Below are 27,938 nucleotides of genomic sequence, written 5' to 3'. Positions count from 1 at the left end.
CATTTTAAAATGTAGTTCGCACAATTACCATGCACAATACGTTTGTAATCTATATTTTATCGATTTCATTTCAATGTAGATTTAGCTATAATTTAATACCAAAATCCATAATATTTTTCCGTAAAGGGTGATTCAAAATTGTATTTTTGTCAAAAAAATTGACTTTTCGTTACGAAAAACCTATTAATACAAGACGATTTTCATATCAAATTAAAGCTCATTTAAAGCCTGATAACATACAACAAAAATTAATCCGCTAGCTTCAATGGTGTTTTGAAAACTGATGGGGATTTTCCAATGAGGTTTTCAACGCTCGTAAATCTGCTCGCTGGGATTTTAGAACCGTTTTAAAATCGCATTTTCTCGGCAACTACTTCATTAATTTTAATTGTAAACACATTTATACATAGATTAAAACAAGAAGTACTTTCAAACAATATAAATTTTATAAGTATTAATTAAAAGTAAATACGATTTATTTACCATCAAAGTCATACTACTTATTCAAATTTTGTTAATATTTCCAAAGTGATACCCCTCTGTGCGATTTCATTGGGATACCTACTTAAAGTTCAACATGCACTGTTATTTTTCAATTAAATTTAAAGTTCATCAAAATGAATGTAATCTACTACAGAAGGTATGAAAAACAAAAATTAATTACAAAAACCATTTTTCTACGCTTTTTACGCGCGCAAAACGCAAATGGCCTGAAATGTACGCAACATTGATTAGAAATTAATTTTGCGCATTTTTAAATTTCAAATACGCGTACTTCCGTAATTTTTTGCGTAGCACCCAATTTTGATCATGCCAAAAGTTGCTCCATATTATGAAATACACTTTCGTAAAGTTTCATTGAAAAATAAATTCTTATTTATTTATGAGCAACCATAAAATTTCATAAAATCATGCGTACTGTGCACTGCGTGACTCTGACGTCATAATAACAAAGTTTCTTGCACATCTACAGTACAGATACAGGTCAATCTTATGACAAAGTTCTACAATATTATGTTGATCAGAATTAGATACACACGTGCAACAAAATAAGAAAAGAGATAAGATTAAGACAGAAAAAAAAAAGATCCTGACAATAACAAGGGGTAATCCACCAAGTGCAGATAACCAATAAAATACCTCATGGACTAGTCCATTTTAAGATTTTCTTACTTACAGCTAATTGGACCAGCCATGTGGCCTGATCTAATTAGCGGTAGGTTGGTTTTTAATTCATATTTTTTCATTATTTTCACATTAAATGTGTAAATGTAAACATATTTTCAATTAATTTTAAACATAATAAACAAGAATTAATATTATTATGAATTGTTTGTGTTTTATTTATGCTTTCAAACACTACGATCTTGTTTACATTGAAAAGTTGAAAATTCTCAGTCACGTGATCAAACTCGAGCGGCGTATCAAATAAAAGCATTACCGCAAATTGGGTACCGCAAACTGGTGCACAGTTACCGCTGTTTGGAACATAAAATAAGATTTTTGCAGGTCAATACAGGTCGCACAATTGACCAATCAAAAAATTTTCTTAACTCATGGAGCTGTGCAACAGTAACTGTTCAATCAGATTCCCTTACACAGCGGGATACGACTACTAAGTTTGTTATTTAGGCCTAAGAAAATGATTTAAATTTAAAATGCAATAAATGATGACTTTATCAACTTTTGTTCTCTTAATTTCATAATAAATCATACATATGATACATACACTTCAAGAAAATGAAATAAAAAATAGGTGTTCCCGAGCATTCTGACGATCTATATTATTTTTAAAATTTAGCATATTTTCACCATTTTGTTAACTTACATGTACGTAGCCTGTCACGTTTGACGTGCTCGTATATAACGCAAATTCGAATTGAAAAGTGAACAAAATATGATGATATTATTAAAGAAAGGTTGTACAACAGAAATCAGACAAAAAGAGTATGCAGTAACGTTTAACGCGCAGTGCACGTGCAAAAATCTGCGCACTCATGGACATTTTTTAAACCCTTAAAGCAGAAATGTCAACACCTATTTGAGTATTTGTGATGATTGTTTAGGTATAATAAAATATATATTAGGTTTTTTGAAATTTTTTATGCAATTTTTACCGCTAAAATCGACGTTTGAAAATACGATTTAGAGCGTTTAGAGCCAACTCATTAACTTTACAGTCGTGACGTCATATCGGGTTTCGCTATCTTCCCTGAAAACGATCACGCTGGATGAGTACATGAAAAAGCCAATCCTCGCAAAATGTATTCCGATTCCGAAGAAGAAACTTTTCCGTTAGAAATTCAGCCATACCAATATGAGCCTTTGAGAAAGGCTGGGGAATTTGAAAATGACGATGAGGAAGAAGAAGACGATGTTGAGGCAGAAGGAAGGGAGGAAAGAGAAGGAAGGGAGGAAAGAGAAGGAAATTGAACATGGTATGTTTAAATAGGCTACTCGGGAGGAGCGGGCTCGGGAGGCTCTGTAGCCTATCAATTAGCTAGCATCGGCTCCGTCATAGGCGCGGCCTAGGCCTACGTTATATTTGTTAGTGTTTAAATACCGATCGTAAAACAGTCTTTAAATCTTCCTTATTTCTGTTTTTATAATAAAATCATTTTAATACTTTATTATTCGTTAGTTAGCTAAGTATGTTATGTGTAGCCTTTTCACAATTGTGATTCTACCCCCGCCGACTGCATCGGACAACACAAAAAAAACACAAATCACGGCCATACATATGCGGCCAGCGAGGAAGGTGGTGGGAAAGACATTTTGTTTTGGATCAAATTTGTTGATTTTACTAGGCTTTTGAGTATATTTACTGTAATAAAATGTAATTATTTTTTCGTAATTATAGGCCTGCTGCTACACTCTATAATACTAAGGCCAATACTAATAGGCTAGCCACAGTAATAGGCTTTATTCTATTTCTACTAGGCTAGCTACAGAAGCCTAGCTTTTGTTTGGGGCTTTTTTGGTGGGATTGGGAGGACCTTGCTTATATTGATTTTCATCTATTAATTAGTATAGTAACAGCATATAGTATATATTTGAGTGCTGTAATGTTGATTCTATGCAGGTGCAAGTGCTCACATTGTACAGCAACAACTGCTGTTGAGTCTGTATGTTGTTATGAGACAGAGGAGATGGTAGAGAAAATGGGGGAGCGGTTGGATGCATAACACAGCATACTGGGTTAAAAAACAACTGTCTGGACCGCGATGTTCTTGAAGTGTCCTTCTGGCATTATGTTAAACAGGAAGGTCCATTTGACGATGATCATCCAGTGAATCAGTAAGTTTGATAAAATACTATATTTGAATTAACGCTCAAATTAATTACGAAACAGTTTGTAAGTATAACAGTATTGTAGTGGAAATAAGATTTTTAATGACAAAACTGACAACATTAAATTAACAAATTCAATAAACCAACTACCGACCCAAAGGTCCGGCAAGTTTCCATAAAAACAATGCAACTTCTTGTCTTGTAATGAGACATTAAAGATGGTAAATTTATTTTGTTAACTAATCACAATTTTCTTTATGTTTTCAGACTATATCGCGCCATGTTGCCTACTGGAGGTTTACAACTTGGGTATGGAAGCTACTTGGGAAGGGCAAAAGAAAAATACTTCCGTCTTGCGTAGTGTCAACTATTAGGAATGCATTTCCTGCGCAACAATATGTAGGCTTTAAATACCCCAAAATTCCATGACTAATTAGCACATTGTACAGTCACATTGTACAGTTGCATAGATTGGAAATCGACCAGTTTCGCCAAAGTTCAGTTCCTACAATTAAAACAATAAACAAAAGAGTTATTTAGTTAAGTTTATTCATGATTGAGGATAAAGAAAAAAAATTTTGAAAACTATTTTTATAAGTTTATACTGACAAGAACATATATAATTACTGTATGTTTCACCATGTGTATTGTAAGACATGCAAATAAGGACTTTATTACCTTGATTATTAAAATGTTATTTAGTTGGAAAACGAGTACATCTTTTCTTGACCAAGTCTGCTTTGTCATACGGTTGGTATGTGGCGTTAACGGCCGGTGGTGCTTTTGCATAATTCATAAGAGCATCTTGACTGACTTCGCTCGTCTTCTTTCAAACACTTCAGTTAGCAACTTTTCAATATATTCTATTAAAAAAATATACAAGAAATGATTTACACTGGACATATTATTTTCAATAAACCACTTTAGTTCTGTAGAAGTAAAAGTAACTTGTATTACTATTATTATGCAAATAATATCAAACATGAATAAATTAACTGAATGAACCGAATTAGCAATAAAAAAAAATAAACCTTCCTGAATTATTTTTTATTGTAAGTATATAAAACATATTGTTGTTTGACATATAATAAATAAAATAATAATATAGGCCTAGGCCTACTTAAAATTGTTGCATTATCTGATCAGCACACACCATCCTCTCATTCACATCATTTATATTATAATCCAAACTGACAAGGCATTATTATTATTATTATCATTAAAATGAGAATTTGTGGAGGTTAGGCATAGGGGGCCTGTCCTGTCGATCCAGGCAGGTAAATTCGGCGGTGGTGGTAAGCCTAGTTAGTGCAATAATGAAAAAGTAAAAACAACACTTACTTCTCTTCGCCTACGTTTTTGAAAGGCGCCTCTACTACGACTAGCAGCTGGGCCTGGGATCTTCTCGGTGGCGGTGCTTTCTGAAGGCAATGTAACCTTCGAAGGTATTGCCCCGTCTTTCAATTTCAAATTTACTTTTTCTTTGAATCCCATATTTCACGAAGTTTAGGTGGGTATTTCGCAAAGTCTTCTTCCAAGAAGTGCTCCGAACATATCGTTGCAAATTTGCTAGGCTGGAAATGTTTTCGTCTGACGGCGTGGATCCATGCCTTTCTCAGACCCGAAGACTTTGGGAAGGAAAAAAATCCTATATTCCGGTCGCGATTTTATCCTCCACTTGTTGTATTGGTACAATTAAATGCTGCACAATACGGCATTGTGTTTTGATTTAACACCAACAAAAGTTAACTTTAACAAAAGTGCCTCAAGAGATTGATTACGTAAACAAAAGAATGCGAAATACAATAGAGAAATACAGTGTCCAACAACTCGTGTGTGTAACTAACCAAGCGAAGCACCCGAGATGACGTCACGGAAATATTTCTGCATACGAACCGGAAGTAATTGAATTGCTCAAGTGGCTATTTTAAATTTGCTTTTTCGTGATAACGGCGAAATCTTAAAAGTAACGCTATGGATGAGCCGTTTTTATTAGTGTATTACTTTATATGGATTTTATTAATGTTTTAGTGACATTTCTGCTTTAAAATTGCCTGAAAAGTACTCTATTTCATTGAAAATAAATTTTGACACGTAATTGTATTGCCATATGATGAAATTTGACCTGAAATTTATGAGTACCAAATTTTGTTTAAAAGTGATTCATGCTTGTGAAGATACTACAGTCAACTCTCCCAATACCGGACACCCTAGGGCAGGCATATATTTTCCGGTTTTTCGAAATTCCAGTTTCCTGAAAACATATTTTTGAAGTTATCACGTTGTCACTGAAAATGCTTGAATCACCGGTCCGAATGCTGCCCGGTACGCGGTCTAGCGTAGGGAAGGCCTAGGCTATGATTGTGTCAAGCTACTGTAGTTTGAATTAAATAAACTAGATGGCACGCTCGCTTCGCTCGCGTACCATCTAGGTCGTGCCCACAGATGGTTCTCGAATACACAGTATTTCCAGCGAGAAAAAAATGGAGATTTCAAATGTACGTACCGCAGGACTATAATACATTGTCGTTTACAGAAACGAATAAATATACACAATGATTTATGTAGTCAACCAAAATTAGCACCCTGGGAATTACTTCCGAGAGAGAAACAAAATGAGTCAAATTTTTTTATTTGGACTCATTTAAACAAACCCAATTTGTGTTTTGTATGTAACATTAAGGGTTGAGGGATGGGGGAAGAAGATAGGTACAAAGAGGAAACATTTTAAAATATATTCTTATCCACTCAGTAACGAAATATTGTTTTTAATGTTTTATAGGCCTATAAATAATATACCACTAAATACAGTAAAACATTTACGATTTAATACGGTACTTTGTTAAAACTCTCACTGTCATAGTCGATTGAAATTGTAAAGTACATGTAACGATACACCACTACGACGTTTATATATTTTTAAATTATTAATTAATACAAACGTTGAGAAGCAACTGTCAGTAATAACGTTTATTTATTTGTATATTATATGTTTATAATCTAACAGTAGGGCCTACCCACACTCACAGTAATAAAGTTTATTTGTATATATTTTTATATTACATCTAACAGAACACTCACAGTAAGAAATTTGCGATTCAAATTGCGATCAAAAGTGGTTAATACCTTAACAGTATTGTACAGCATTGCAATACTATTTATGTTTATTCTCCAAGGGGGCCCATAAATCTAAATCTATACCTCTATGGTTAAACCAAATAATTTGGAATGTTTATTTGTATATTATATGTTTATAATCTAACAGTAGGGCCTACCCACACTCACAGTAATAAAGTTTATTTGTATATATTTTTATATTACATCTAACAGTACCAACACTCACAGTAAGAAATTTGCGATTCAAATTGCGATCAAAAGTGGTTAATACCTTAACAGTATTGTACAGCATTGCAATACTATTTATGTTTATTCTCCAAGGAGGCCCATAAATCTAAATCTATACCTATATGGTTAAACCAAATAATTTGGAATGTTCCATTCATCACAAATCAATACATTTGTAAAAACGTATATTAAATGTATCAAAATAGTATTTTTTAAAGAAAATCGGCCTGTCTTCAACATTATGATGCTGTACTCGAACTGTTCAACCGGTTTTCAGCTATTAAAAACAATTATCGTAGGAGGAGATAGGAAAATGCGAAGCCTCCTCGCATTTTTGTGGCGGGTATTTTTCAAGATGGACATCCATTAGACAGTGTATACCACGATCGGAAAACACCCCTATTTGGGGCAAATCGTTGAACCTAAATTCGTTTTAATCGTCAATAACTAATTATCTAACTTAATTTAATTAGTAAACAGGGTTACATCAGGTGGTTAAAATCAGTACCGAAAGTACGAACCAACTTTATATACCATCGAGTAAAAATTCTAGAAGTAAGGCGCGATTTACCGAATTTTGCCCTTACGTAAATTTATATATAGATACTGATAGGCCTAGGCCTACTTTATTAATATTAAGCTAATTTAATTTACCTTTTTTAAAAGTTACATTATGTACCCATAAAACATGTTACAGTAGTAAATTATTGTTTCTCAATGTGTTTTTAACGGCAAATAGGCCTAGGCCTACGTACGTACGGTGAACATAATTTCGGTCTGTTTATTGTTTTTCACGAGCTCTAGCCAGGGGCGGATCCAAGATTATTTTTGCGGGGGGGCATACGCGACCGTAGGCTAAATACACTGGGCGAAGCCCAGAAAAAAAATGCATTTTATGGTGTTCGAGATCCGCTAACGCACTCTGATTCGATCATCTGTTAAGGGTCTTGCACACCTCACTTATTCACAGTTCCGAACTTCAGGGTGGCGAAAGTATTTTTCGCAAAGACTTTCTATGAAAATCCGAGTGAGGGCGTCCTATTTCGTCCCATTTTAGGGGAGCATTATTATGAATATGCATTTCTGCGCTCGCCTTCTGAATGAACATTTTAGTACGCTGTGCTTTCCGAATGAATTGCCGATTCTTACAAATAGGGAGGATATCACTTTGTTGTAACTACGTATTGGTCCCTGGATGTAGCATGACTCAGATATCGACGCTCGCGGCGGCGTAAGCTGGGCCAACTTCTAAATATAGAATTGTAACTTTAATTAATTCGTACAAAGGGACACCGCCAGGGTAGTGCGTAACTAGACGCTTTGGCCCTTGTAACTTGATACAGTCTAGATATCGACGCTTGAACCGCAATGAAAATAATTTCGGATCGTTCACCTTTGTTCCCGGCCTCAAATCCCTCCCGCTCATTGCGCACGCGCCTATTCCTCTTCCTACTTAGAGGCCTAGTACCAGATAGAGAGTACTACTACTCTAGAATTTTCATATCGGTTATCTGTGGGTCTCTTATTTTATAGCAAAAATATCGCAGGATAGCCTGTATACAATATTATTATTATACAGTAATAGTAGGTTAAATGATGTTGCACCTTCTGTTTTTTGGACATGATGAATAGTGTGTGTCACGCAGACTGGTGTCACGACGGTGGAGGCAGCAAGCAAATCAAACTTGTTACAGCACGTGTGCTTGGTTTTGTCTAGACAAATATTAAACGTGTCTGTTGAGCTATCGTATTTCGGCAATAAAACAGACTGACAGAAGAAGTTACCCCGTTTCTAATCTAAAAACTTTTTTTTTTACTTTTTCATTTACAATTTTTTTTTCCGTGTTGATGCAGAGCATGTGTGATAAAAATAGGAGAGCGCGGATTTGATTGATGCGCATATGCAGAGGTGTCATAATCAAATAAAAACGCCCACACCTAGACCACATGTTTTTTAAGCTAAGTAATTTGATAGCAACGATGAAAATTGATTAGGTAAACGAGCCAAGCAATAATGACACAATAATTAATTGGTAACATTTCAAAGTTTATTAACACTATAAATTTAAAATTAACAAATTATGGCAGACATTTACATTTTATCAGATTTTAAACCAATCATCTAAAGACGCCTGTTTGGAGTTTCTGCGTTTAATTAAAATTTCTTTCTTCATAATTTCCGTTAATTCCTGAAGTTGTTGATCGATAATTTCAAAATGATGTGCCTTTGAACGAACACCGTGCCTAATTTGACCAATCATAGATAACATTTCGCTAAAAGATAAAGTTCTAAAATCATCAGTGTTTTCATCCTCTTCGCCTTCTGGTTCATCATCAGCAATCACTGGTCCATCAGATGCTTTGAAGTCCACAAGGTTCAATTCCTCTGCAAATTGCTCTGCCTTTGCCTTTATTAACACTTTGACTGCCAGAGGTTTTTCCAGTTAGAAACTGCCACCGCCAGCGTTTATAGCCCAATTCGATGTTTTTATTAAAGCTGATTGAAACTATGTATGTGATCTGATTTACATGTAATTTAGACTAAAATAATCATAAAGATTTTAGCTTTACAATGGTACCAAGAACGATTTTCAAATCGCAATATATAAGTTGTAATAGTAAAATGAAAGTAACGCACTTTTTGAGTTTTTCTTAGTTTCGTGCAAGAAAGTCGAGATATTCGCGATTTTGTGCAAGACATCACAATATGAAAATATCGCCCGGTGAGATCAACAAACAACGAAAAAGTTACTTACACGGCACCGGTAGGCCTATAAAAACAAGTTATCACTATCGAAAAATGTATTACATTTTATAAATCATAAATCTTACATCAATGTTTTGCCAAAATCCACATAGTAAAGACGGGTGTCACGAAACCTAAGACCACGAAAGCGAAGACCCCATAAGACCTAAGATCACGAAAGCTAAGACCCAACACCTAAGATTACAAATATTTATCTTTCGCACCTGCCTTGTATTTTAACTCCCAACATTTATTCTGAATACCACACCTTAGAATTGGCACTTTCATGAAAAAGAATCACATAAAAAGTAACAAATACATTTTTAAATTGATGATTTTACAGACGTTTTTCTCGCACACAAAATGACTAGCCTACAGTACAGTAGGCCTACCCCATGGGCCATGTTCAATGTTTTTGTTTCTATGGAACGTCAAAAGAGCAAAAATTATATAGAGGGCTGAAAACTCTGTGGAGTCCATCTACAGTGTGGATGGAACAATGTAAAATTAAAATTGTAATGATAATAGTATAATCATGCAAGTACGAAGAAATAAATACTGGCAAATAAATTTTAATTTAAAAATCATGATAAGTTTTTTTGTTTCGTTTTCTTTCTGTTTTTATACTTGTACTATTATTGTTGCTCTTTTGGCGCTCCATAGAAACAAAAACATTGAGCATGGGGAGCTCGAGGAGTTACATTACAGTATACAAAGAAACACGCCAGAAACACATCTGTAAAATCATCAATTTAAAGGATTTATTTATTTGTTATTATGTGTTTCTCCTTCTGAAAGTACTTATAAGTCCTAATTTTAAAGTGTGGTGTTCAGGATAAAGTTAGTCAACAAATTTGGAGTCAAAATACAAGAAAGGCAGGTGCGTAAGAAAAACATCCTCTGAACCAACACAATAGAGTAAATATATACCAACAAACAACCCGTCAAGTTTGTTTGTTGTAAAGAAAAAATATACATTTACTCAACGGGCGAAAATAATGTGAGTTTATCTATGTTTTGCGGTAGTATTAAATTATAATTATGGTAATAAATGAAACCTACTGTGTTTAAAATTATGTATGGATAAACAAGTATTGTTTTTAAGCTGTATATCTTAGTATTTGTAATCTTAGGTGTTGGGTCTTAGCTTTCGTGATCTTAGGTTTTAGGGGGTCGGAGCTTTCGTGATCTTAGGTTTCGTGACACCCTAGTAAAGACACAAGGCCTAGTTAACTAGGCCTAAAGTTGGTCCGGAACCGTTTTACGACTAGGCCTAGGCTATAGCCTAGTACTACTAGCCTAGCTAGTAAACTGATGATAATATTCATACCATTTCTAAACAAGTTTGTGGCGTGAAACTCTGCCACTTACAGTGAAACACCAAAACAATTAGGGTATACATACAATAATAAAATTAAAGACTTCTTATTGAAAATTCATCCATTATTTTTTATTCAGATAACAAACAAACATGCCAATCCACATAAACCTTTGTAATGCTTCGGCGGCATAGCTAGCGTGCGACCGATACACAATGCGCCAAACCATCGTTGTACGCGCTACTGTGATGCGCGGTGTATGTTATTTCAACAGGTACCATTTTGACAATCGTTCGTAACCAGATTAGTTACTTTCAAAAGGTAAAATATTCACGGTCCAGACCGAATTTAGTGTCCATATTTATAGTATATACCAATAATTTACCTACCTACCGGATTTCGTAAAAAAACGCGAAAAACGAAGATCTTCGTGTTTGGCAGTCAAGCGTTGCGTTTCCAAAAACGAAGATCTTCGTGTTTGGCAGTCAAAGTGTTAAGGGTCCACTAATGGGGATATGTTTATCCCTAGCAGTTCTAAACCAAACTAACATAAGCTGGTCGATGTCCAAAAACTTAGTTTTGATCACTCTGAATGTTGTACCTTTGCTGACTTCCTTCTTGCTCCGATATTTATCCTTAGCTTTCATAATGTCATAGATCGTTGATTTTCCAAGCCCATACTTTTTCGTTGCTTCCATTACTTTCATTCCACCTTCTACATCTGCTATTAGGTATCCCAATGAAAGCGTACAGAGGGGTATCACTTTTGAAATATTAAAAAAATTTAAATAAGTAGTATGACTGATGGTAAATAAATCGTGTTCACTCTTAATTAATACTTTAAAAATTTATATTGTTTGAAAGTACTTGTTTTAATCTATGTATAAGTGTGTTTACAATTAAAATTAATGAAGTAGTTGCCGAGAAAATGCGATTTTAAAACGGTTCTAAAATCCTGTCGAGCCGATTTCCGCGCGTTGAAAACCTCATCGGAAAATCCCCATCAGTTTTCAAAACACGATTGCACGATTACCATTGAAGCTAGCGGATTAATTTTTGTTGTATGTTAATTGTTATCAGGCTTTAAATGAGCTTTAATTTGATGTGAAAATCGTCTTCTATAAATAGGTTTTCGTAACGAAAGATCAATTTTGGTGACAAAACCCCAAATTTTGAATCACCGTTTATGGAAAAATTTTTATGGATTTTGGTATTAAATTATAGCTAAATCTACATTGAAATCGATAAAACATAGATTACAAACGTATTGTGCATGGTAATTGTGCGAACTACATTTTAAAATGGTGCATGAGGCGTAAATCCCGTTCAGAATATCTAAGATTGAACCATTATAATCCGGTGAATATTGTAGTGAGTAAAATATTGTACTGTAAAGTACGCGCTAGTTTGTTGTGACGTTTTCCGTTTAATACATCAATGCACCCTATCAGCGAATGGTACGTTCCATATTTTAAACACGTTGTTTAGTTTTCCTCGCTCGACTTCGGCCGGCTCGACGCGAGATGTGTGACAGCAGCGATGTCGGAGATTGACATGTCCTATTCCGTCGTAGAATATCTGGTTTTACACATTAATTTAACAACTTAAAATTGATGTAATGTGCGGAAGATTTATTATGCAAGTATACAATGCAAATGCGTTAGGTTAAAATGTACCGAAGAAATTTATTAAGCTAATTTTATACCAACGTTACATTTGACTCTGTATACGGCGGTCGAAAGTCATTAACTGCGACCGAAATACTTTAACGGGAGCGACTGCTGACTTGGCCTAAACTTTAGCTCCGTATTTCAATTTAATAACGTACTTACGGTTAGAAATACGAAAAGAAAACAATTTTTATAATGTTATATATACTATTCATGTAAACAATTAATTGTTTTAATTAACATTGATTATTTTAAATGAGTTTATTTTGACCCATTGTGTGTTTGCCTTAAAAGAGCATATCTTAGCCCGGCTTAGATTTGGTGTCATAATCATACGGGCCTAAAATAAAATTATTTATGATTGAAATTATAAATACGGTATAAAGTATATTAAAATATTCTAATAATTATACTTACCGAAAATTAGTGTAAAAGAAAGGAAACAGTACACACAGTTTTTAACATAGTTTTTCATTTTTTTTTTTTTGATCATTTTAAATTTCACCATTAAAAATTTTTTTTTTTTTATATACACATCTAAAATATATTTATTAATGAAATATACACTACATTCTAACAAGTACAAAAAAAATTAAATGAATTAGTACAGTAGTTCAAAAGTTACAGATCATTGAAAAATTGCATTTTTTTAGGGAATTCCAGCAAAAATGGGCGCTAAATGCTTTCCTACCACTTTGCGGACCAATAATTTTAAAAATAGGTTTCGTTGAGGCTCCAAAAAAAATAGAGTTGTACAACTCTGTGATATCTATAGGTTTAACAAAATTCAAAACTTTTAACTAATTATTGTAAAAGTTATAACCTTTTAAAAATGCTTCCAATTTTAACTGCAAAAAACACAATTTTAGGCAAAAAATCGTATATTTTTTACCACTTTAAATAACCATAACTTTAGAACGGGTAATCGGATTTCAATCATTTAAATTGCAAAATGCTAATTACATTAAGTTCTTTATGGTTAACTGAAAGAAAAAGTAAAAAAATTTATCTGAATTTTTTCATTGGGATACCTACTGCTATCAATCTAATTTTCGTAGTTAAGTCAAGTTCATTTCGTTTACGTTTTGCCATGATGATTTCCAAATTTATAATGATGCACATTTTTAGTTAAACTTTTAAAGTCCTATTGCAATTGTGAATTTAACAATAACTTAAACAAAACAAAGACACAAAGTGAAATGTAAATTGAACTTTATTAAAAACAATTCATATGCTAAAAACCAGGGAGTTGTTAACAACTCCCTGCTAAAAACAATAGACATTAAGACATAGCGCTTCGATGTGAGAAAGCCCACCGCAGTTCGATACGCAACAAAGCAATTGCCGCCTCGTGGGTTAACAATGAACTGACCTGTCAATCACAGTGTAACGTTCCATGGCAACATTATTTGATCGTACCGCGAAACGTCGCGCACTTCATGCATGATCAGGGTGTGGTTAAAAGCTTTTGTACGTTGTGAATGTATTGAATCTGAGTCAGCGACGACGATGTTACGTTGTTATTTCGTAAATATTTGGAGTTTTTTAACTGCCAGTCCGGTTTTCAGAAGCTAATTTTCGTGTTTTGGACTTCATAATTTGTCCGGATTCCGGAATTGGGTATTCCGGTTTTCATAATAAATTACAGTACATTTAGAATAGGGACAAATTGGGCCCTCCAAAAAAGTCCGGTTTTTCGTGAATTCCGGTTTTGGGAGAGTCCGGTATTGGGAGAGTTGACTGTATTACAAACGTGATTTCGTTAAATGGTGTGTACTGTAGATCATAATTTTTGATTATTTTTGCGCACCGTGAAAACATAACCACATCGATTCCTGGCTATAAGGAATATACTATGAAAAATTGACTTAGCTAGATGAAACTGATATCAAGATAATTGACAGACAAAATAGTGCTAAGGAAAGAATAAATAAATAAAGAAATAAATAAAGATCGTGACAGAATCAAGAGGTTATATGCATTCATGCATATAACCTACTGTACAGTATAACCTAATTTTTTTTTTTTTACAGAGGAATTTCAAGGATTAAAGTCAACAAAAGAGAGTCAACAGCAGAACCTGTTACTAAACAAAGGAGAATTCTGCGATCACATGTAGCAATTACACAAACTGCATAAAAAATGCTGAACGAAGTTGAAGAGCAGCCACCGGCAAACAAACAATTAAAATATCAAAAGCCAAACAGCAAATTAAAAAAAAGTGGAAAAAATTGTTATCTGATAGCTACAACAAGGAATAGCAGCTAATCAAGTTCTTCTTTCAGATATGGAGCATGTGTGAAGCAGATCACCTCATGGGAATAAATGTATTCATAACTCATGGTACATTATGCAATTCTATTTCAGAATCAAATGGAGAAGTTCTAATTAAGAGGAGGCAGACACCAAAATGTTTCTTCATGCGAAGTATGCTGCAGACCATGGTGGTAAATATAATGTTATAATCAGCCCTGACACTGATGTTTTCGCGCAGCGGCTCTAGCCGGCTATGTCCCAGGAGGACAAACTCATTAAGAAATCGTTTCATCGCGGTAGCTATAGTACTAAGGCTGACAGTTTTGCGACTTTGTAAACTCTACTATAATTTATAGATTCCAGCTGCTGAAACCAAAAACCGTCTGGGAAAAGAGTCTATGAGGGCTTACGGTTGAACGATTTTGGATTCTCGCCCTTTGATTGGTTTGCCGTTTATCACCGCCCATTTTTGGAGATCATCTAAGAGTATGATGCTTTTTGATTGGAGTTTCCGTGACAACCTGAGGTGATTGACAATTAGATTGGTTTCCGAAGTGAAATGCAAAGGCAAAGCATTACGATGTCTAGAACAGAATTGGTGAACTTTCAAAAATTGTCTTCGTTTTTTGGGTAGGTTGATGCAATATTTTAAATCAAAGACACAAATAATATGAAAATATAATGTTTGAAGTACCTATTGTTGAAATATTAAAGCTCAGGTAGAGGCATAAATTTTAAATATAGTAGTTGGTTAATTGTACATAAATCAAATATTTGTAACAGAAATCAAGACAAAAAAACATGAATTTCCCTTAATATGGTCAAATACAAAATTTTGCAAAATTCTTCCATAAAAACCAGAAGTCTTTTTTTTTCAGTAGTTAGGTAGTTGACCTAATGTAATAACATGACTGGTGACACCCTAGAAAGTGAAAAAAGATGGTGGATATACGGTGGATAATTTTTGCTATAGCATGAAAATAAAAATCTGAAGTTGAATAAAAATATCAGAAATGTAATATTCAAGTTATATTACCTATATTTAGTCATCTGATAACATTTTTACCACACCGTTTATTTTTCATAGCTTTTTAATATGCCTCTCTATTACAAAATTTGTGTACAAAAGAATAGAGATTTTACTGTGTAATTTGAACCCCCACTGATAAGAAAGTGCTTATTTTCAACAAGCCCATGTAACAAAAATAAAATCCCAAAAATTATGAAACATATGGGAAACTATAGATCGATAATTATTGGAATGTATGATCAATAGAAATTTTTTGCCTGCACCTGGCCTTTAAAATGATTGGTTGAGAATTGATGAACGGAAAAAGAAAATAGTAGGCACATGTTTTTCGATTCTCAATCAAGCCATATAGGCTAGTCCATTTAGTTATATTGTCTCTACTCAGGCTGAGGCTAACTTAGGACTTCCTGCAGAAGACTGTCAGTAGAATTTTGGCTTAACGGAGGTTAAATCTATATTAAATTTTAACCAACATTGATTATAATTATGACTAATATATTTGCTATTCATAAAGTTCCGAATAATAATAATATTAGGTACTTTATTATTTTAAAGTGTTTTAAAACATATTAGTGTGAAATGCTCAACATCCCTATTATGGTAAATGGAATCGTCCGTACCATGAAAGTTAAATACATTATGGACAGGTCCACTTATTTTCAAGTGATATTCTGTGGTTATTAATTAGGTGATAATTTAGAATAAAATGATCACCTATTGTAATTGTATGAAATCTTTATTATTATTTTTCTTTTTTTTTTTGGTTATCCGCAACGAAGTTGCAGGATAACCTCTTGTGATTGTACGAAATCATCATCATTGGTTATCCGCAACGAAGTTGCAGGATAACCTCTTGTGATTGTACGAAATCATCATCATCTTTTTTTAGTTATCCGCACTATGGCGGATAACTCCTTGTAACTGTCCTGTTTCATCATCTTTTTTTTTTTTTTTTTTTTCTGTATTATTAGGTGATCATTTAGAATAAAATGATCACCTATTGTTATTGTACAAAATCTTTATTTAGTTATCCGCTTAGTAGCGGATAACTCCTTGTAATCGTCCTGTTTCATCAAATTTTTTTTTTTTTCTGTATTATACTTCTTTCTTTCTGTCATTTTTGTGCGTCGCGTTTCTCTAAAACGTGTAAACAGAACATATCGTAACTTTGTCAACACATCGACATTTACGTGAACTTGTGCACCTCCTATTTTTGAATGACGTCAGAGTTGCGCAACGTGACGTACGCGTGATTTTATGAATTTCAATGATTGATCATAGACTAAAAACCAAACATAATTTTGTTTTGACACTTTGTGAAAATTTAAGTCATATCAAGCGCAAACTTTCTATGGATTAAAAATAGCATGTTTCACAAAAAGTTACGCGCGTACGTGCGTTTAAAATTTTAGGATGCGAAAAATCAACTTCTAATCAACTTTCTATGCGTTTCATGTCATTTTGAGCATGTCAAAAATTCCCACGCGCGCGAAAATTTTTACGCACGCGGTGCACACGTAGCGTTAAAAACATATTTTTTTCGCGTGATTTATGTTTTTTCAGCCTTTTCTAGTAATGTTACCAACTTTTAAACAATTTCGACTTAAAATTACGTCATACGAGCACGTCGAATTACATAATTTGCACGCGTTTTTGGTGAAAAAGTTCAAAAATTTGTCAAAATTATGCCTATTTTTAAACAGTCATAGATTCTAAACTACATGGAGAACTTTTTTTTAATTACATATTCTGGAAGTTGATGAGTTGTAGATATCGGATCATGCATTAATATGGGTAACCGGACATTGTGACGTCATCGTATGGCCACGCGAATATAAAATATAGGATTTTTGTCTCTTTCGTCATAGCTCATCACATTTAATAGAGCGCATCTCCACTTATTCGTTGTCTATTTTCACCCCGATTTTAATATATTCTAGGTCAATCAACTATCTTTTGCATGAATTAAAATTTTTTTAATTTTTTTAACGTCATCATGCCTAAAAATTTAAATTACGTTGGTCATTAATTTCATCTTTACAGTAAATTTTAATCTGTTATACCTCGTAAGAATAAAATGTGATAATCACGATTAAAACGTTTTCAGGAAGCTATTGTATTGTAGATACAAAATCATGTGTAAATTGTGCCAATTGAATGTCGTGACGTCATCATATGGCCAGTTAAATAAAAAAAGTCGTATTTTCATCTTTTGCATTATATTTCATTACATTTAAAAGAGCGCGCATCAATATTTCACGTATTCAAATTTCTTCTACACGTTAATATGTTGTTGCTGAGATAATTTCATTCTGAAATTTCTACTTTTGCATTTCATTTTGAAACCGTCAAGATGTTAAAAATTACAATAAAATACGGGTCCCGTAATTTCACCTATTTTACACTGTTTGTGATATGTATACAGATTGTACTGTGTATACTATATGACACAAAATAACAGAATTCAGAAATAACAACATATCATATTCTTCAGTTCAGGTCATAATGCCTTAATATTTTTCTGTGCGCAATATTGTAACGTATGACGTGCACGTGGCGTTTGTCGAGCGGATAACTAACTCGTCAAAGTGACGAGTTTCATGTCTAGTGTTATTATTCTTCTTTCTGTACACTTTTTGTTCATCAAATATCTCAAAAAGTTGAATAGCAATGATCACAAAAATTTCACAATGTCTTTCAAATACTTTAACTTAGCCATAATAAGCTTTTCAGCGTGATCTCTCACCCGTGACGTCACGTATACGCCATTTTGTGAAATCACATTATCAATCATATATCCATAATTCATTATCACATATTTATGAAATTCACTACACGTAAACTTCAGGTCAAGGGTAAAAATATTAGCAAGTAAAAACGCGCGCGCACGTAGGGTCATGCGCGTAGAATCGCGCATTAAAAATTTAAAAAGCTCAAAATTACGTTTTAATCAATTTAGAGCATGAATTAGGCCATTTGCGTGTTTCAAAAAATTACTGCGCAAAAAAAATATTTTGCGCGCGCGATACTTACAACAAAGCGTAAAAATTGCAATTTTTTTATACAAATCGCGTTCTACTCACCATCCTTAGTACATTCACCAAATTTGAGTCAGTTCCGACTTAAAATAACGCTATACGAGCAGGTTAAAAATAACAAAATGCGCAAATTAATTGCATCAAAGTGCTGAAAATGGTGAAAAATAAGGCCTTCTTAAAATGAATATAACTCTTCAGAATGGCAGGTGACCCCAAATTTTTTTAACTTATTCGGGAAGCCATTGGGTTGTAGATACATATTCATGTACACATTAGACGTACACAATGGTATGACGTCATCAAATGGCCACTTCAATTTAAAAATTAGTAATTTTTATCTTTTTGTGTGGGTTATCACATTCAATAGAGCGCATCTCCGTTATTTGAGCCCGATTTTCGCCGAAATTTTAGTATGTGCTTGCTCAATTAATTATCTTTCTCATCAGTTGTCAACATTTTTATTTTGATGACGTCATCATGTGTAAAAACTTTAATAACCAAGGTCGTGTAATTTCAGCTACACCATACATTTGAATATGTTATAGCTCTTCAGAATTAAAGGTGACCTTGAAGATTATAATTTATTATGAAAGCTGATTAAATGTAGATATGAATTCATATAAAAATTAAGCCTATCGGATGTTGTGATGTTATCATATGGCCAGTTGAAGTTAAAACGTTGTTTTTAAATTTCTTTAGTCAAAGTTATACAAATTTCAAAGAGCGCGCATTGCGCTTCTACGTGTCAAATTATCTTCCAATCCTTATATTTATTTGCTCAATTCATTATCTTTCGAAATTGTCATCTTCGAGTTTATTTTGATAATTCCATCATACCAAAAAATTTGAACATAATGTGGGTCCCGAAATTTCACCTATGCTACACTGTATATAGATATACAGTATATACTGTACATATTGTATATGACACATAATAGGCACAACTCAGCACTATAAGCGTATAACAGGATGGTATACATCAACATTTTCCTATTGTATGTTAACGTACGTGCATGTTTAAAAAATATTAATGTAAGTAAAGCGATAAAAATGATCACCTATAATTCGTCAAAGTGACGAATTAAATTCTAGTTCTTCTTTCTTTCTGTCATTTTTGTGCAGAGCGTATCTCTAAAACGTGTAAAGTTAACATTTTATAACTTTGTCAACATATGGGCAATCACGTGAAGTTGTGCTTTCCTATCATTGAATGACGTCAGAGTTGCGCAACATGACTTACGCACGTTTTTATGAATTTCGCGTATTTAACATAGATCGAAAACCATATAACGATTTAAATTGAAACTTAGCAAAAGTCTAATTTATATCGTGCGCTAACTTTTTGTGAACTAAAAATGGCATGATTTACACGAAGTTACGCGCGCACGCGCGTTTAAAATTTTACAATGCGAAAAATCAATTTCTAATCAACTTTCTACGCGTTTCATGTCATTTTGAGCATGTCAAAAATTCCCACACGTGCGCAAATTTGTACGCGCGTGGTGCACACGTAGCGTTAAAAACGTCATTTTTTCGAGTGATTTATATTTTTCTAGCCTTTTCTAGTAATTTTACCAACTTTTAAACAATTTCGACTTCAAATTACGTCATACGAGCACGTAGAATATGATAATTTGCGCGCTTTTTTTATGAAAAACTTCAAAAATTTGTCAAAATTAAGCCTTTTTTTAAACAATCGTAGTTTCTAAACTAAACGGTAAAAATTATTTTTATTACATATTCTGGAAGTTGATGAGTTGTAGATATCAGATCATGCATTAATATGGCTAACCGGACATTGTGACGTCATCGTATGGCCACGCGAATATGAAATTTAGGATTTTTGTATCTTTCGTCATAACTCCTCACATTTAATAGAGCTCATCTCCACTTATCCGTTTTCCATTTTCACCCCGATTTTGATATTGTCTAGGTTAATCAACTATATTTAGCATGAGTTAAAAATATTTTAATTTTTATGACGTCATCATGCCTAAAAATTTAAATTACGTGTGGCATTAATTTCATCTTTACAGTAAATTTCAATCTGTTATAGCTCGTAAGAATAAAATGTGATAATCACGATTAAAACGTTTTCTTGAAGCTATTGGATGGTAAATACAAAATCATGTGAAAATTTTGCCAATCGGATGTGGTGACGTCATCATATGGCCAGTTAAATAAAAAAAGTCGTATTTTCATATTTTGCGTCATAGTTCATTACATTTAAAAGAGCGCGCATTAATATTTCACGTATTCAAATTTTTTCTACACGTTAAAATGTTGTTGCTGAGATAATTTCCTTCCAAAATTGCTACCTTCGCGTTTTATTTTAAAACCATCAACATGTTAAAAATTGCAATAAATAGCGGGTCCCGTAATTTCCCCTATTCTACACTGTATGTGATATGTATACAGATTACACTGTGTATACTATATATGAATCAAAATAATAGAATTCAGCAATAACAACATATCATAGTCTTCAGTTCAGGTCATAATGCCATAATCTTTTTCTGTGCGCCATATACCAACGTATGACATGCACGTGGCGTTTGTCGTGCGGATAACTAACTCGTCAAAGTGACGAGTTACATGTCTAGTTTCATCTTCTTTCTTTCTGTATGATTTTTGTGTAACGCTTTTCTCTAAAACTTGCAAACATAACATTTTGTTAACTATGTTAACATTTTGACATTCACGTAACGTCGTCAAGCGAAGCTTTTCATGATGTTTACAATTGCGCAACGCGACGTACGCGCGATTTAACGATTTTCTCGTATTTAACATATGTCGAAAACCAAATAACATTTTAAAATGAAACTTTGCAAAAGTTTAATTTATATCATGCGCTAACTGTCTGTTGAAAAAAAATTGCGTGTTTTACACAAAGTTACGCGCGCACGCGCATTTAAAATTTCAAAATGCGCAAAATTAATTTATAATCAACTTTCTACGCGTTTCATCTCGTTTTAAGCATGTAAAAAATTCCCACGCGTGCGCACATTTTTACGTGTGCGGTGCGCACGTAGCATTGAAAACGTATTTTTTTCGCGTGATTTATGTTTTTCAAGCCTTTTCTAGTAATTTTACCAAATTTTAAACAATTTCGACTTAAAGATACGTCATACGAGCACGTCCAATTGGACAATTTGCGCGCGTTTTTTATGAAAAGGTTAAAAAATTCGTTTAAAATATGCCTTTTTTTAAACAGTCGTAATTTCTAAACTAGACGGTCAAATTTTTGTGGATGACATATTCTGGAAGTAGATGAGTTTTAGATATCGGATCAGGTATTAATATGGCTAACCGGACATTGTGACGTCATCGTATGGCCACGCGAACATAAAATTTAGGATTTTTGTATCTTTCGTCATAGCTCATCACATTGAATAGAGCGCATCTCCACTTATCCGTTTTCCATTTTAACCCCGATTTTGATATTGTCTAGGTCAATCAACTGTCTTTCGCATGAGTTAAAAATATTTTAATTTTTTTGACGTCATCATGCCTAAAAATTTAAATCACGTGTGGCATTAATTTCATCTTTACAGTAAATTTTAATCTGTTATAGCTCGTAAGAATAAAATGTGATAATCACGATTAAAACTTTTTCTGGAAGCTATTGGATTGTAGATACGAAATTATGTAAAAATGTTGCCAATCGGATGTTGTGACGTCATCATATGGCCAGTTAAATAAAAAAGGTCGTATTTTCATCTTTTGCGTCATAATTCATTACATTTAAAAGAGCGCGCATCAATATTTCACGTATTCAAATTTCTTCTACACGCTAATACGTTGTTGCTGAGATAATTTCCTTTCGGAATTGCTACCTTCGCGTTTCATTTTAAAACCGTCAACATGTTAAAAAATTGCAATAAATAGCGGGCCCCGTAATTTCACCTATTCTACACTGTATGTGATATGGATACAGATTATACTGTGTATACTATATGAATTTAAATAATAAAATTCAGCAATAACAACATATCATATTCTTCAGTTCAGGTCATAATGCCAACGTAAACACTTCCTTTTGTCCTCAACCTATCCCCTTAATGTTAATGTTGCACCACTTGCGCGGCGGATAACCAAACTCGTCAAAGTGACGAGTTACATGTCTAGTCTTTTTCTTAATCTTCTTTCTTTCTGTATGATTTTTGTGTAATGCTTTTCTCTAAAACTTGCAAACATAACATTTTGTTAACTATGTTAACATTTTGACATTTATGTAACGTCGTCAAGCGAAGCTTTTCATGATGTTTACAATTGCGCAACGTGACGTACGCGCGATTTAACGATTTTCTCGTATTTAACATATGTCGAAAACCAAATAACATTTTAAAGTGAAACTTTGCAAAAGTTTAATTTATATCATGCGCTAACTTTCTGTTGAAAAACAATTGCGTGTTTTACACAAAGTTACGCGCGCATGCGCATTTAAAATTTCAAAATGCGCAAAATTAATTTATAATCAACTTTCTACGCGTTTCATGTCGTTTTAAGCATTTCAAAAATTCCCACGCGTGCGAACATTTTTACGTGTGCGGTGCGCACGTAGCATTGAAAACGTATTTTTTTCGCGTGATTTATGTTTTTCCAGCCTTTCCTAGTAATTTTGCCAAATTTTAAACAATTTCGACTTGAAGATACGTCATACGAGCACGTCGAATTGGACAATTTGCGCGCGTTTTTTGTGAAAAGGTTAAAAAATTCGTTTAAAATATGCCTTTTTTTAAACAGTGTAATTTCTAAACTAGACGGTCAACTTTTTGTGGATGGCATATTCTGGAGGTAGATGAGTTGTAGATATCGGATCAGGTATTAATATGGCTAACCGGACATTGTGACGTCATCGTATGGCCACGCGAATATAAAATTTAGGATTTTTGTATCTTTCGTCATAGCTCATCACATTGAATAGAGCGCATCTCCACTTATCCGTTTTCCATTTTTACCCCGATTTTGATATTGTCTAGGTCAATCAACTATCTTTCGCATGAGTTAAAAATATTTTAATTTTTTTGACGTCATCATGCCTAAAAATTTTAATCACGTGTGGCATTAATTTCATCTTTACAGTAAATTTTAATCTGTTATAGCTCGTAAGAATAAAATGTGATAATCACGATTAAAACTTTTTCTGGAAGCTATTGGATTGTAGATACGAAATTATGTAAAAATGTTGCCAATCGATGTTGTGACGTCATCATATGGCCAGTTAAATAAAAAAGGTCGTATTTTCATCTTTTGCGTCATAATTCATTACATTTAAAAGAGCGCGCATCAATATTTCACGTATTCAAATTTCTTCTACACGCTAATACGTTGTTGCTGAGATAATTTCCTTTCGGAATTGCTACCTTCGCGTTTCATTTTAAAACCGTCAACATGTTAAAAATTGCAATAAATAGCGGGTCCCTTAATTTCACCTATTCTACACTGTATGTGATATGGATACAGATTATACTGTGTATACTATATATGAATTAAAATAATAAAATTCAGCGAATAACATATCATATTCTTCAGTTCAGGTCATAATGCCAACGTGAACACTTCCTTTTGTCCTCAACCTATCCCCTTAATGTTAATGTTGCACCACTTGCGCGGCGGATAACCAAACTCATCAAAGTGACGAGTTACATGTCTAGTTAGTTATCCGCACTCAGCGGATAACTCCTTGTAACTGTCCTGTTACTTTTTTTTTTTTTTTTTCTTTCTTTCTCCTCTATTTTTGTGTCTCGCGTATCTCAAAAACGTGTAAACATAACATGTTATAACTTTGTCAGCATGAGATCATTCAGGTGAAGTTGTGCACCTCCTATTTTTGAATGACGTCAGAGTTGCGCAACATGACTTACGCGCATTTTTACGAGTTTCGCCTATTTAACATAGATTGAAAACCATATAGCAATTTAAATTGAAACTTAACAAAAGTTTAATTGATATCTTGCGCTAACTGAATGTGAAAAAAAATTGGCATGTTTCACACGAAGTTACGCGTGCACGCGCGTTTAAAATTTCAAAATGCGAAAAATCAATATCTAATCAACTTTCTACGCGTTTCATGTCATTTAGAGCATGTAAAAAATTCCCACGTGCGCTCAAATTTTTACGCGCGCGGTACGCACGTAGCGTTGAAAACAATTTTTTTTCGCGTGATTTATGTTTTTCCAGCCTTTTCTAGTAATTTTACCAACTTTTGAACAATTTCGACTTAAAATTACGTCATACGGGCACGTTGAATTGGATAATTTACGTGCATTTTTTATGAAAAAGTTCAAAAAATCGTCAAAATTTGTCAAAATTGTGCCCTTTTTTAAACAGTCGTAGTTCCTAAACTAAACGGTGAAAGTAATTTTTTTTGCATATTCTGAAAGTTGATGAGTTGTAGATTTTGGATCATGCATTAATATGGCTAACCGAACATTGTGACGTCACCGTATGGCCATGCGAATATAAAATATAGGATTTTTGTATCTTTTATCATAGCGCATGACATTTAATAGAGCGCATCTCCAATTATCTGTTTTCCATTTTTACCCCGATTTTTATATTATCTAGGTCAATCAACTATATTTCGTATGAGTTAAAAATATTTTAATTTTTATGACGTCATCATGTCTAAAAATGTAAATAACGTGGGTTACTTATTTTCGTCTTTACAGTAAATTTCAATCTGTTATAGGTCGTCAGAATAAAACGTGATAATCATGATTAAAACGTTTTCTGGAAGCTATTGGATTGTAGATACGAATTTATGTAAACATTTTGCCAATCAGATGTTGTGACGTCATCATATGACCAGTTAAATAAAAAAAGTCGTATTTTCATCTTTTACGTCATAATGCATTACATTTAAAAAAGCGCGCATCAATATTTCACGTATTCAAATTTCTTCTACACGTTAATATGTTGTTGCTGAGATAACTTCCTTCCGAAATTGCTACCTGCGCGTTTCATTTTAAAACCGTCAACATGTTAAAAATTGCAATAAATAGCGGGTCCCGTAATTTCAGCTATTCTACACTGTATGTGATATGGATACAGATTATACTGTGTATACTATATTATATGAATCAAAATAATAGAAATTCAGCAATAATAACATATCATATTCTTCAGTTCAGGTCATAATCTTTTTCTGTGTGCAATATTCTAACATATGACGTGCACGTGGCGTTTGTCGTGCGGATAACTAACTCGTCAAAGTGACGAGTTACATGTCTAGTCTTTTTATTGTTTCTGTACACTATTTTGTGTAACAATTATCTCAAAAAGTTTAATGTCAATGATTACCAAAATATCTTTCAAATAATATAACTTAATCCTAATCAGCTTTCCAGCGTGATCACTCATCCGTGACGTCATTTATACGCCATTTTGTGAAATCACATTATCAATCATATCTCCATAATTCATTATGACATATTAATGAAATTCACTACAGGTAAACTTCAGGTCAAGGGTAAAAATATTAGCAAATAAAAAGTTGCGCGTTTCAAGGTCATGCACGTGAAATCGCGCGTTAAAAATTTAAAACGCGCAAAATTAGGTTTTGATCAATTTAGAGCATGAATTAGGCCATTTGCGCGTTTCAAAAAATTACTGCGCAAAAATGTGTTTTTGTGCGCACGATTCTTAAAATGCGTAAAAAATCAAATTTGATGTATAAATCACATTCTACTCACAATCCTTAGTACATTCACCAATTTTGAGTCCATTCCGACTTAAAATAACGCTATACGAGCACGTTAAAAATGACAAAATGCGCACACTAATTGTACAAAAGTGCTAAAAATGGTAAAAAATAAGGACTTTTTAAAATGAATATAACTCTTCAGAATGGCAGATGACCCCCAATTTTTTTAACTTATTATGGAAGCCAATAAGTTGTAGATACAAATGTATATACACATTAGACGTACAAAATGGTATGACGTCATCAAATGGCCACTTGAATTAAAAAATTAGGAATTTTTTTCTTTTTGTGTGGGTTATCACATTCAATAGAGCGCATCTCCGTTATTTGAGCCCGATTTTCGCACAACTTTTAGTATGTGCTTGCTCAATTAATTATTCTTCTAATGAGTTGTCAACATTTTTATTTTGATGACGTCATCACGCGTAAAAACTTGAATAACCTAGGTCGTGTAATTTCAGCTACACCATACATTTGAATATCTTATAGCTCTTCAGAATTAAAGGTGACCTTGAAGATTATAACTTATTATGAAAGCTGATGAAATGTAGATATGAATTCATATTAAAATTAAGCCTATCGGATGTTGTGATGTTATCATATGGCCAGTTGAAGTTAAAAAGTAGTTTTTAAATTTATTTAGTCAAAGTTATACAAATTTCAAAGACCGCGCATTGCGCTTCTACGTGTCAAATTTTCTTCCAATCCTTATATTTATTTGCTCAATTCATTATCTTTCGAAATTGTCATCTTCGAGTTTATTTTGAAAATTCCATCATACCAAAAAATTAGAACACGATACGAGTCCCGTAATTTCACCTATGCTACACTACTGTACATATTGTATGACACATAGGTACAACTCAGCACTATAAGTGTATATGCAATCATGTCATAGGATGGCGTACATCAACTTTTAACGATCGTATGTTAACGTACATGCATGTTTAAAAAATGTTAATTTTATAAAAATGATAAAAATGATCACCTATAATTCGTCAAAGTGACGAATTAAATTCTAGTTGAGGATTATGTTTTTTAATAAAGTATGAAAGGAATCATATTTTGTAGGTTTTTAGTTTTAATTGATTAATTTAAAAACTGTTATACTGCTATAAAAATCTATGTTTGCATTTTCTTCAGTTAACATTTTTTTAAATTAATACAGATTATTTTTTAAAGTTAATTTATTTTAATTAATTAAATTATTATTTATCAACAGGTATTTAATCTCTACATTCATGGAAGAAAATATGAAAGACAATTATCAGAAACAAATTCTTCAATGAACACATGATGTAAATAAATAATTTTGTTTGACAAATCCAAAAGAAATTACTCACATTCTTTAGCTTTCGCCATCTTGGCTGATGGCTTGATCACAAGTGATCCGGTCCACTACTACTTCCTGGAAATCTGTTGTTATTGTTTCTAGGTGACATGCCATGCGTCCAACGAACACTCTTAAAAGCATTTTAGTCCACCCCAAAGACAAGAAGGACATCACCCAAACAAGTGACATTGTTTACGACATC

The 27,938-nt window shown here is 33.3% G+C and overlaps 1 protein-coding gene and 1 long non-coding RNA gene across 6 annotated transcripts in view; both read right to left on the bottom strand.

The window, feature by feature from the left end:
• LOC140040717 (large ribosomal subunit protein mL45-like) overlaps positions 1 to 27,938 on the bottom strand; it is a 124,772-nt gene that overhangs the window by 88,259 nt on the left and 8,575 nt on the right. The gene's annotated exons all lie outside the window — the stretch shown is intronic.
• Positions 1,734 to 5,680, bottom strand: LOC140040716 (uncharacterized). The gene is made up of 3 exons (XR_011842761.1): positions 4,633 to 5,680; positions 3,970 to 4,154; positions 1,734 to 3,796 (listed from the first exon to the last, which is right to left on the bottom strand). It is a non-coding gene; the product is annotated as an uncharacterized lncRNA (long non-coding RNA).

This window comes from Antedon mediterranea, chromosome 2 (genome assembly GCF_964355755.1).
Source record: "Antedon mediterranea chromosome 2, ecAntMedi1.1, whole genome shotgun sequence".
Taxonomy (NCBI): Eukaryota; Metazoa; Echinodermata; class Crinoidea; order Comatulida; family Antedonidae; genus Antedon; species Antedon mediterranea.
Note: the sequence above shows the minus strand (reverse complement) of the source record. Positions and strands in the feature narration are given on the sequence as shown.